Genomic DNA, 11537 nt, shown 5'->3' on the forward strand with positions numbered 1-11537 from the left:
AATAATCCACTGGACCCCGATGAAAATAAGTCATTTTGTCTGACTTATTTTGGGTTATCCTAGGTGATTTACACGTATGATAATTGCACTTTTTACATCTGTAACTAAATAAACTCACTAGATTTTTGCTGTATTGGGTAACTTCAGGCGGTTGAGTTAGTGCTTATTATGAGAGGGTGGAGGGGAATAGGAGGAAGGATGGAGGGCTGACTCAAAGCCACAGGAATGTTATATACAGGAGCATGTGTCTGGTTCTGTTGTTACAAATGAACTGTCGATTTATGCAGTTGCAGTAGATCTAGGCTGTCTTCGGGTGTTGAGTTGATATGAATGTTTGGTGAACGGGGTGTATTTACGAAATGTAGAAGAGGGAGATGAGAGGGTAGTATGCGTGGTGGGAAAGTCATGCTGGCAGAATGGAGACTGTGAAGGGAAAGGGGGTAATTTTTTTTTAGTTAAAATTAGGCACATACCCGCAGTGTAGTAAGGTAGGTGTTTATTTTAATGTGGGAAGGTAGTGGTAGTGGGTGTGGTTCCTGCTGTCATCCAGGTCTGTGTATACAAACGTGTTAGTAGGAAGTGCGCATGAGGAAGAGGACACCGGCTTATCCATATGCGCTCACTTTTATCACTGCTGTGCGTAGTGCGGGGGAAGGGGGGTGATAGTTCTATATCTAGCGTCTATTGTAACCCCTTGTAGGATTTGGGGTGGACCTCAGGTGAAAAGAGGGGAAGGGTGCTGCTGTGTGGTTCTTCTCTCCTACGCTGAGTAATGCGTGCTTTGCCTGACTAAAAACCAACCATTCCCCCGCTCCCAGTTCATTATTTGGATTATTTAGCAGAGGTTTTCCGCCATTCGTTATATTTTACTCCTGGGGTTTATGGTAGCAGCTGTTTCAGAATCAGTTCCTGTGGACGAAATATCTTGACAATAACATTGTCCCTAAAATGAATCTGATGGTTGAGAATCGGGCGGACACACTTCACCCATTGCCACCTGTTGGAAGGTACTCCGCTCCGGCTTCGCTATCCCTCTGTGGAGCATGCGACGTGCATCTGACTGGAATATCTTCTGTTTATGACTTAGGCGTTTTCACTTTCATGCTTATTTTTGTAATTACTAGGGTTCCTGTAGAGATCTCGGAGAACTTTGAGGGAAGCCTTTTTGATATAAACAGTTGAATGGAATTTTTAAATGGTGGTTGTTTTAACTTGGTGTGATAGTATTTGTGTTACGTGTCTCGTTCATGCTAGTTGTGTTTTATTGTTTTTATCTTTATCTTCGTTTTTCTTGTAAGCGTTGTTTTCATTTCTCTTTATCAAGAGTGCTGAATGATCTACACGGTCAAGGCTCACTTCCAGTGCCAGAACAACCTACTTGTAGGGCGTTCCGAGGGTCAACGCCCCGCGGCTCAGTCCTTGACCAGGCCTCCCGGTGGTCAGGGCCTGATCAAAAAGGTTGTTATTGCTGGCCGCACGTAGTTCAACGTACAAACCACAGCCCGGCTGATCGGTTACTGACTTTAGGTGTCTGTCTAGCTCCCCTTTTGAAGGCAACTAGGGGTCTATTAGTAATTTCCCTTAATAATAATAATAACAGTAATAATAATCTTATTTCTACAAGTACATGTTATACAGGTCTACCTGACATCAGTGACATACTACTATATAGAAAGCCCCGTGTTATGCAGAGCAATTCGGGCAGATTAGGTCAGTTTTGTCCCAGGATGCGAGCCACACCAGCCCACTAACACCCAGGTACCCATTTTACTGATGGGGAATATAGACTAACAACCGGTGTAAGGAAACACACCCAATGTTTCTACCCTCGCCGGGAATCGACCCCGGAAGCGAGAACTTTAGCCACCAGGCCACGGGACCTGGTATTTTAAGTGTGAAGAACCATAAACGTCACACCTTACGATGTGATTTTATTTTTTTACGGGGTGGACTGGCATGCCAGCAGACGGCCTCAGTCACATGACTAAAAACCTTACGGAAAACTTGCCGAAAGTCAGCGGAGATTAATTGTCACAAATGAAGTGCCCCAGTGGTTAGTAATGGTTCGTGTGATGTTCACAGGTTGTTGAACCACCTGGATGGTTAATTAGCAACACTAGGACCTTTGACTGCTTCACAAATATACAACGATCATTAGTGAAGATGACACGAATGATTTTTGTTTACTGTTGTGGTGAGTATTGCGTTAGTGTGAGTGATGGTGTTAAGTTTGGCTGTGAGGTGAGTTTGTGAGTGAACGTCAGCAACGTGCAGTATGGTGAGTGTTGATGGTTCATTATAGTACTGTATGGTGAGTGTATATGGTGTGAGGCATTGGTGGTTGCGTTGGTGTAACAACGTGTATCCTGGAAGTCTCACATCCCTCCCGACAGCAATATTGGCCACTGACGAGTTTATAGTGGTGTTGCGCAGGCTTGTGGAGAAGGGTGATGCAGAAGAGGACAGGAGGTGGGTTTCGTTTATGGTGATCTGTGAAAGGTTGAAGAGGGGCAGAGATGGGATGGGGGGGGGGAGGTTAAGAAAGTCGACTAACTGCAAGGTTTTATTTGCCCTTAGATATCAGAGACAGCAAGTGTTAAGAAACTTGGGTTTAGGGTGATTTTATTGTATTTAACAAAATTAGGTACATCCTTCGTGTACGTGTACCCTATTCTGTATGAAGTTCAGTATTGTGAGAACAAAGGGTGATGATGGTAGGAAGGAGTGAGGTGATTCTCATTGTAAGATAGTGGAGATGGAGCAGGGTTGATATTGTTTATTTAGCAAAATTAGATGCATTAGCAGTGTTGTGACCCTGTTCTATATGGTAATTACAGTGTGAAATTAAAAGCTAGCATTGTTTTCTCTGTCATATTCCATCGCATAGAATAGGGGCCCATACATAATGTTGAAGTGTGTCAGTCCGAGCTGGGAGACGTCACTCACGAAATCGTAATGACACTATTGCAAACAAACCACGGTACGGGTTGGGGTTGAACTCGCGGCAAATGGGCCGTAAAACTCCAGGCAAGCGCATGAGCTACTGGGCCAGCTAGTTACAATAAGATTCATTCAACTAGGTATATTTATACACCATAGGAAGGTTAACATATATAAAAATGTGTGTGTGAGTATGTAAATATCTCCAGAGAGCTGGGTAACAAAAAGCATACTAATAGAAGCGAAAAGAAAAGGAGGGGGGAGGGGGGGTAAGCGGAAATTTGGACTACATACACAGGAAAAACAATGCAAATTCGTTGTTGCGATGGTCTCTCGACATTTTAAAGGTTCACTATCAGCTTAAGAATACATATTTATATACTGTTTAAATTCATTGTTGCAATAACCGCGCAACATCCACTATGAAACACACACACACACACACACACACACACACACACACACACACACACACACACACACAGTCATAGAGTCGTCAGGAAGTGGAATAGCTTAACAAGTGATGTAGTGGAGGCAGGAACCATACATAGCTTTAAGACGAGGTATGACAAAGCTCTGGAAGCAGAGAGAGAGAGAGAGAGAGAGAGAGAGGACCTAGTAGCGATCAGTGACGAGGCGGGGCCAGGAGCTGAGTCTCGATCCCTGCAACCACAATTAGGCGAGTAGTACATGCAAACGCACAGACACAGACTCGACCCCTGTAACCACAACTAGGTGAACAGACAGTTGGAAGAAAAATGGCAGAAGGGAGAGGGGTTGGGGGGTGGAGCAAGTGTTGTACATAAAGGGTCGAAAATTACTCTTTCGACATGAAATTGTCGTCGAATTTGTTGTTCGAATGTTGTTGTCGTCTAATTTGTTCGTTCCAGCGGAAAAAAAAAATACTAGCAGTGAAGAATGCACCTGTACAGTTACTGGCACATTATTGCCATCCAGGGGGGAAAGGTGCGTAGATGCTGGTTCAGGTTATTGATCCAGGGAGTTGGAGATAACCTCCCTTCCTTATATCGAACCTGTTTTCTCAGTTGTATGATACCAGTGAGTTTAGTGTTTCCCCGTGGTAATGATAATGCTCTGTACATTAATACAATCTTATCGAGAACCAATTATTTATTGAAGTAATGAGGTTGTTAGAAGTAACGTGTTGTATAGTACATATTGTGGTAAGATGCTTCCAGGTGGTCCCTTTGAAGGTGGCAGCTTTTTCAACATCAGAAGCTCAAGGTCACTGTATTGATCCACGGCCCTCGCTCTCCCACAGGTACAGGCATTGCGCATATATACACACACGTATACACTATAAACACATATGCACTACATAGAGAGAGAGAGAGAGAGAGAGAGAGAGAGAGAGAGAGAGAGAGCAAGCTCGCACTAGTTGGTGAGCAAGCATGGAACCGGTGGAAATAAATGGTATCAAATACCGACACAGTGGAAATATAAACACATATGCAGTATAATGTGATCCTTTATTGACAACGTTTCACCCACACAGTGGGCTTTTTCAAGTCACACACAGATCTACCTGGGGTGGAAGGTACGGGAGTATTTATAGTCTTGTTCAGAATGTTGAGGTCAGGTGGAGAATGCTGCATCTGATGATCTACCGGGTGGAGTTATAGAGTCTTGGGTAGCTTGGCGGGGATATTGGACAAGTTGTGAGTAGACCTTCTGCAGTGTTCTATGTTCTTATGTGGGATAGCGATGAAGAAGTTTCTTGGCGAGTGGTTCAGCTATGTTATGAGGTGTCCAACATCGTCTCTATGTTGAACACATGCGTTTTTGCGGTGACGATGTTGGACACCTCATGAAATTCAATGAAGCTAAACTAGTTATTAAAGAAGACGACTTAAGACGGAGAAAATGCATTGAAGCTGCACTAATTTCTGTCAGTAACACTATAAAGCAAAAATCCGGTAGTTACAGTATTTCAAAATTACTAAGCAAGAGGATATTACCCATCCTGGGAACTGGTGTTACTTGATGCCAGCAGGTCCCTCTCTTGCCTCACCTCCTTAGTTCCATTACTACTACTACTACCACCTCTACCCACGCGTCACCTCACCTGACTCCTGCCACTATATATATAAATATTTTCTTAGTTTTCTCTGTATTAGGACTGAAGAAGCCACTCGTGGCGAAACGTTTCCTTTAATAAATGTCCTGAACTGTACATAAGTGTCTTTTTTCCACATCTTGTTGGTATCACCATACCATTTCCTCAGCATATGGGAATCTTTATTCAGGAAACGTTTCGCCACACAGTGGCTTCATCAGTCCAATACAAAGAAGAAGGCGTAAGGAGAGGAAGAGTATGAGGTAATCTTGTAGAATGTCATTCTACAAGATTGATGGACTGAACACATCGACTCCAGGCTGAGGGACTGATTACCTCATACTCTTCCTCTCCTTACGCCTTCCTCTTTGTGATGAATGGTTTTGAAAAACCGACAAGTTGAAGAATTGAGACACTTTTGCAACACATGGGAATCTTTATTGAAGAAACGTTTCGCCACACAGTGGCTTCATCAGTCCAATACAAAGTTGAAATCGGTAAGGAGAGGAGAAGTTTGAGGTAATCAGTCCCTCAACCTGGAATCGATGTGTTCAGTCCATCACTCTTTGTATTGGACTGATGAAGCCACTGTGTGGCGAAACGTTTCCTGAATAAAGATTCCCATATGCTGCATAAGTGTCTCAATCTTCATTGAGTGTTGTTTTCTGTGGCGATAAGTCTTGAGTTTCTGTAGTTAATTAAACGGTTGTGTGAATTGCGATGTTGTACACAGGCATTCCTTGTATCGTCAGTCCTGCTTGCATATTGGTGTTCTGAAATACGTGTTTGGAGGTCTCTTGATGTTTCGCCCACATATAATTTGTTGCAGTTATTACAAGGGATTATGTATACCCCTGCAGAGGATGGAGGCTTGTCCTGTCTACTACTGGTGATGTCCTTGATGGTCGTGGTTGTGGAGGTAGATACTTGGAATGATGTATTGACTCTATAACTCCACCCGGTAGATCATCAGATGCAGCATTCTCCACCTGACCTCAACATTCTGAACAAGACTATAAATACTCCCGTACCTTCCACCCCAGGTAGATCTGTGTGTGACTTGAAAAAGCCCACTGTGTGGGTGAAACTTTGTCAATAAAGGATCACATTATACTGCATATGTGTTTATATTTCAAGCATGGAACCCTTACCTGAGGAAACGTGGCCAGGACTAGAGGAAGTTCCGAGATTCGCTACAATTCTAGTCCCGGAGCTAAGAAGAATGACTTACCAAAACTTGCAACACCGGAAGACAGAAGTACCAGAGGACACAGTACTGTTAAGAACATCGAATAAATCACCTTGGGGTGATTACAGAATATTCTTAAGTGTGCCGAGAAACTCTTATGCTGTACTGGCTAATTTTGAAATAAGAGGGACGACAGTGTTGAAGTTGCAGGACGAGCTGCGTATCTATATGGGTATTGAGAAAAGAGCAGGATCACCTTAGCGGTATAGCAACAATGTGGAAACAGTTGCTGGAGGTGGAGGAAGTGCGAGACGTGTGGAAAATCTCTATCCTGTTCTTTTATATATAAGCTGACGAACAAAGAGGCACTGAACCGTAGACCGCTATCATTGACGTGCATACTAAAAGGTCGCCAGATTGGATAATTATAATTATGGAGAAGCGGTAAAACCGTAGGGATCATATATTTCTTTGGGAATGAGAGGTAATCAGGCGTGATCCAAGCAGGGGCGGCTCCAGAAGTTTTATACAGGAGAGGTAGCAATCTGGTTAGAAGAGGGAGCTAGTGGACATCATTATTACTACTACTACTACTGCTACTACTGCTACTACTACTACTACTACTACTACTACTACTACTACTACTACTACTACTACTACTACTACTGCTACTGCTACTACTGCTACTACTATACTACTACTACTGCTACTACTACCACCACCACCACCGCCGCCGCCGCCACCACCACCACCACCACCACCACCGCCACCACCACCACCACCACCACCACCACCACCACCACCACCACCACCACCACCACCACCACCACCACCACCACCACCACCACCACCACCACCACCAACGGAAAAAGAGTTCTTTACTATCACAGTTCCTAGAAGGTCGCTCAAACTGAATCAGGAGAGGTAAGACCGGAGAGAGAAACGTGTTGAGAGGAGAAGTACCAGTAGACAGAAACCATGAAGATGTTTGGTAGATCATAGACATAATGTAACGATCATCCTGCCGAAGTAAAATTGGACTGATGCCAATAAGAGAACACCGTGGTGGTATCCGCTGTCATAGCAGGGAATGTATATGAGCACTCACTTCACACCACTGATTCTTCATTCAATACTATATAACAAGAAAACTATATACTGGCAATATGACACATAAATGTATAAGGCAGTTATTTATTACATTGATTATGAAAGTTTTGGGGATATACAATTACTGGTAGATAATTCCTTACGCAAGGCTTCTGGAAAGGGAACACTATAATGATACATGAGGGTTATTACAATGATCTAGTGCACAACAATCTGGATTTCACTTATAATTCTCTATTGGTATGTTGGTCCACTCACGACCAAGACTCTGCCTCTTCTGTTTAGCTTGATTGTCCTCCATAATGAAGGTGCAAGAAAATTATTAATCCCCTCACCCTCTGTTCCAATTCAAGTGGGCGGGAAAGTGTAGAGCAGTGTTGCCAGGGGTGCGACGCGCCACACTGGTGCGGCCAGAGAGGATGACAAGTATGGCGGGAAAATTCAAGAATAGTCAAAGAAACATGCAAACATTCATGCATAAAACCCGTCTATATGGAAATAAATGGTATAAAATACCGACACAATGGCAATATAAACACAAATGCAGTATAATGTGATCCTTTATTGACTACGTTTCGCCCACACAGTGGGCTTTTTCAAGTCACAAACAGAACTACATGGGGTGGAAGGAACGCGAGTATTTATAGTCCGGCTGAGGTCAGGTGAAGAATGCTGCATCTGATGATGTACCGAGTGGGGTTATAGAGTCTAAAAACTTGGGTAGCTTTTAGACTCTATAACCCCACTCGGTACATCATCAGATGCAGCATTCTTCACCTGACCTCAGCCGGACTATAAATACTCGCGTTCCTTCCACCCCAGGTAGTTCTGTTTGTGACTTGAAAAAGCCCACTGTGTGGGCGAAACGTAGTCAATAAAGGATCACATTATACTGCATTTGTGTTTATATTGCCACCCGTCTATATATTTTGGGAATGAATCACGTTTTTTATGTAGCTGCTTTGTTTTATTCTTTCTGGATGTCCCTTGATCATGCAAAGTAACTGTGTTCTGTGTTATGAATCAGGCACGAGCTAGGAGCTTTTTAATGTATTGTCAATAAAAAAAATCGGTGTGGTGCGAGCAAAATTTTATTCAGAAAGTGCGGTCCAGAGAAAAATGCTTGGGAATCACTGGTCTGGAGCATCATCACACCATGACCCAAGACTCGTCCTGCTACCAGCAGATGTCAAAAATAATGCCGGAACTAATATAAATGTCTTCATGAGGACACTGGATCGCTACCTCTGCCAAGTGCCTGATCAGTCAGGCTGTGATGACTGTGGGCCTGCAGGCCGCTAACAGCAGCCTGACCGAACAAGTATTCAGCAAAGAAACTTAACCAAAGGATGGGATAGTAGAGCACAACAGCCTTCAAAATTGATCACAGGTGTATCAAAGTAGAAAGCCGAGGGTTGCATTAATTAGTGATATATACTCTTGCATGTGTACTTACCTATATGTGGTTTCAAGGGGCGAGTCACAGCTCTTGGCCCCGCCTCTTCGCTGGCCGCTGCAAGGTCCACTCTCCCGGCTTGAAGAGCTTAATCATACATCGTCTTAAATTTAGTTGTGTATGGATCCCGACTCGACTACTACACTCCAGATTGTTTCACTTCCTGATAACTCGACGACTGAATAATTCCAAATCTACATGTGACTCATCTGAGTTTTTATTTCCAGTTGTGCCTTCTTGCTCTGTGCCCCATCTCTGAAACATTCTGACCCTGTTCACCTCTTGTACTCACCTATATGTGGTTGCATGAGTCGAGTCACAGCTGTGTGTGTTGGTAGTGGACATGGATATGAGGGGAGTATGATAGTGGAGATGAGGGGAGTGTGGTAGTAAGTAAGTGTGGTAAGTTTATTCAGGTATACACAAATACAGTTACATAGAATTATCATACATAGCAGCATATGTGTAGAGAACCTAGGATAAGTCACTCTGTCTGACTTTTTTGGGTTATCCTAGGTTCTCTACACATATGCTGCTATGTATGATAATTCTATGTAACTGTATTTGTGTATACCTGAATAAACTTACTGTAGTGCAGCTGGGGTGAGGTGGGGAGTGTGTTGCCTGGGGCTGGGGTTCAGTATGCGCGTGGCTGCTGCTTGAACAGGTTGTTGATGCGAGTGTGCCAGCTAGTCCCCTCTCACACCTCTCCTGGCTCCTAGCGATGTATACATACTCGTGTGATTTACATTCATCTTTGTATTCAGAAAATCAGCGAGTAACGTCGCAGGGATAGAAACTGATTACGAATCAAACCAGGAGAGTAGTTACTACCTTAGAACTTTTGAGGCTCTTTTCAGCCATTTATAAACGTGAAGAAGCCGGTGTAGCTAACAGTAAGAGTGGAGGTGTAATGTAAAGCTGCAGTGCTTGTCTTGTGTCTAATAATGTGCTTAGCTTTCACTTTCACAACACACTCGGGAACGGAGGAATGAGTATTGCTAGTCTTCCGTACCACAGTGTGCACAACGTACACGGAATGAACCAGGTCTAGTGTGTTAGTGTGCACTTGAAGGGTTCTTTGAACGTGATTGCCACTGGGTGCCCCTCAGGCCTTATACTGTAGTTGTGATGGCGTCATCGATGAATGGCCACCATCACACAGCTGACCACCAAGCTAACCCACACCACACGCCTAACACCATACAGAAAAGGTAAATATTTACATGCTTAAATTAGTGCTCGTTGTGTATGTGTATTTAAAGGTAATGAGGTAATTAACGTTCAAGTACAGTAGTAGGCTGGTAAATGACGAACTGGATATCCATGGAGGTAATGCAGTCATGTTACACGCATTGTGTGAAACTGAACCCTTATAAATGTTTTGCATGTTGATCTCTTTCTGTCTCATGAGCATTAAAGATAAAGAAAATTATGACTATACTCGAGTTAGTAACCCAGGAGGGATAATAAGCCAGTAAAACTCGAGGAAGCCAAGCAGTATGGTTTCTTTAGGTTGAAGTTTTTATGATCCTCTCCCTGAATGCGACTCAAACATTCGACTAATTCGTCGGTGTCTGTTTTATGCTAGGCGATAGGGACACCAGGGGTTAGGAAACATCCGGTTTCCCTGAATTTCTTCATAAATGTTACCTTCCTCGCCCTTCAACAGTACGTCTAGTCACAAAAATCACGTTTCCACTCAGTTTGATCTAACGACCTCACACAAGAACACTGGATGTCCAAGCCCTCAGCATATAAAACCTTTACCTCCTCCCTCCAACCCATCTTGGGACGACCATCTACCACTCCATCCCCGATTTATATTCCCTCCTAGTCATCCTGTTTTGCTCCATCCTCTCCAAGTGCTCAGACCACCTCAACAACCTGTCCTCAGCCCTCTGAATTATACTTTTGCAAACCCCTACACCTAATTTCCACCCTCCGAATTCTCTGCATAATATTCACGCCACACATCGCCACCAAACAAATCTCCACTCCCCTCAATCTCCTTATTGCACCGTTTAAAACCCATGTGCCACACCCGTATAACATTGTTGGCGCTACTATACTTTGATACATTCTTCATTTTTCCTCCACAAAGGTTCCCGAGACTTTACAGATGCCTCAGCACACCACCCATATTTTTCTCCTCACCTCTTCTCTCATAGACTCGTCCCCCGACAGGCCCGCTCCCAAATAGTATCTGAACATGTATACTCCCTACATCTTTGCATTGCCTACGTTTTTTGTTACTCTCATTGCCTTGCTCTTTACCATGTTCACTTTTAATTTCCTTATTTCACATATCCTCCTAAATTCCCTCACCAGCCTTTGCAACCTCTCTCCGGAAACTCCCGAAAGAACGGGTTATTTGCAACTGACAACTCTCACGTCGTATCTGATTCGCTGTCTGAAGCCTACTTTTATTGGAATATAATCCCTCTCGCCTACATATATTTACTACAACTACCACATTATTTTCGTTCTACTCTTATCATATGCCTTTTCTAAATACATAAATGCAACAAAAATTTTGTTCACTTTATGTAGAGAGTGCACGGTCTCCGTAAATATTATGCTACACTACCAACTGCCCCTTATACATTTTTCTTATTCAAACTGTAATAATTTGGCTAAATAATGAAATACTCCTTGGCCATGTTGATAAGGAATTCCTTGGTTAGCTTTAAAAATAGGTTGGACACATATTATGGGAGGGTTTGATTTTAGCGGGAGCTTTTTTGTATCGTTCCAGTCATGGT

At 43.3% G+C, this 11537-nt stretch overlaps 1 long non-coding RNA gene across 1 annotated transcript in view; it reads left to right on the forward strand.

Annotated features, from left to right (window-relative positions):
* The window catches only part of LOC138854413 (uncharacterized), a 68717-nt gene extending 61858 nt beyond the window's left edge, over nt 1-6859 (forward strand). Inside the window, exon 3 of the long non-coding RNA XR_011393612.1 lies at nt 5878-6859. This is a non-coding gene — a long non-coding RNA (uncharacterized lncRNA). The remainder of the gene's footprint in view (nt 1-5877) is intronic.
* Nucleotides 6860-11537: the final 4678 nt, after the last annotated feature.

This window comes from Cherax quadricarinatus, chromosome 4 (genome assembly GCF_038502225.1).
Source record: "Cherax quadricarinatus isolate ZL_2023a chromosome 4, ASM3850222v1, whole genome shotgun sequence".
NCBI lineage: Eukaryota > Metazoa > Arthropoda > Malacostraca > Decapoda > Parastacidae > Cherax > Cherax quadricarinatus.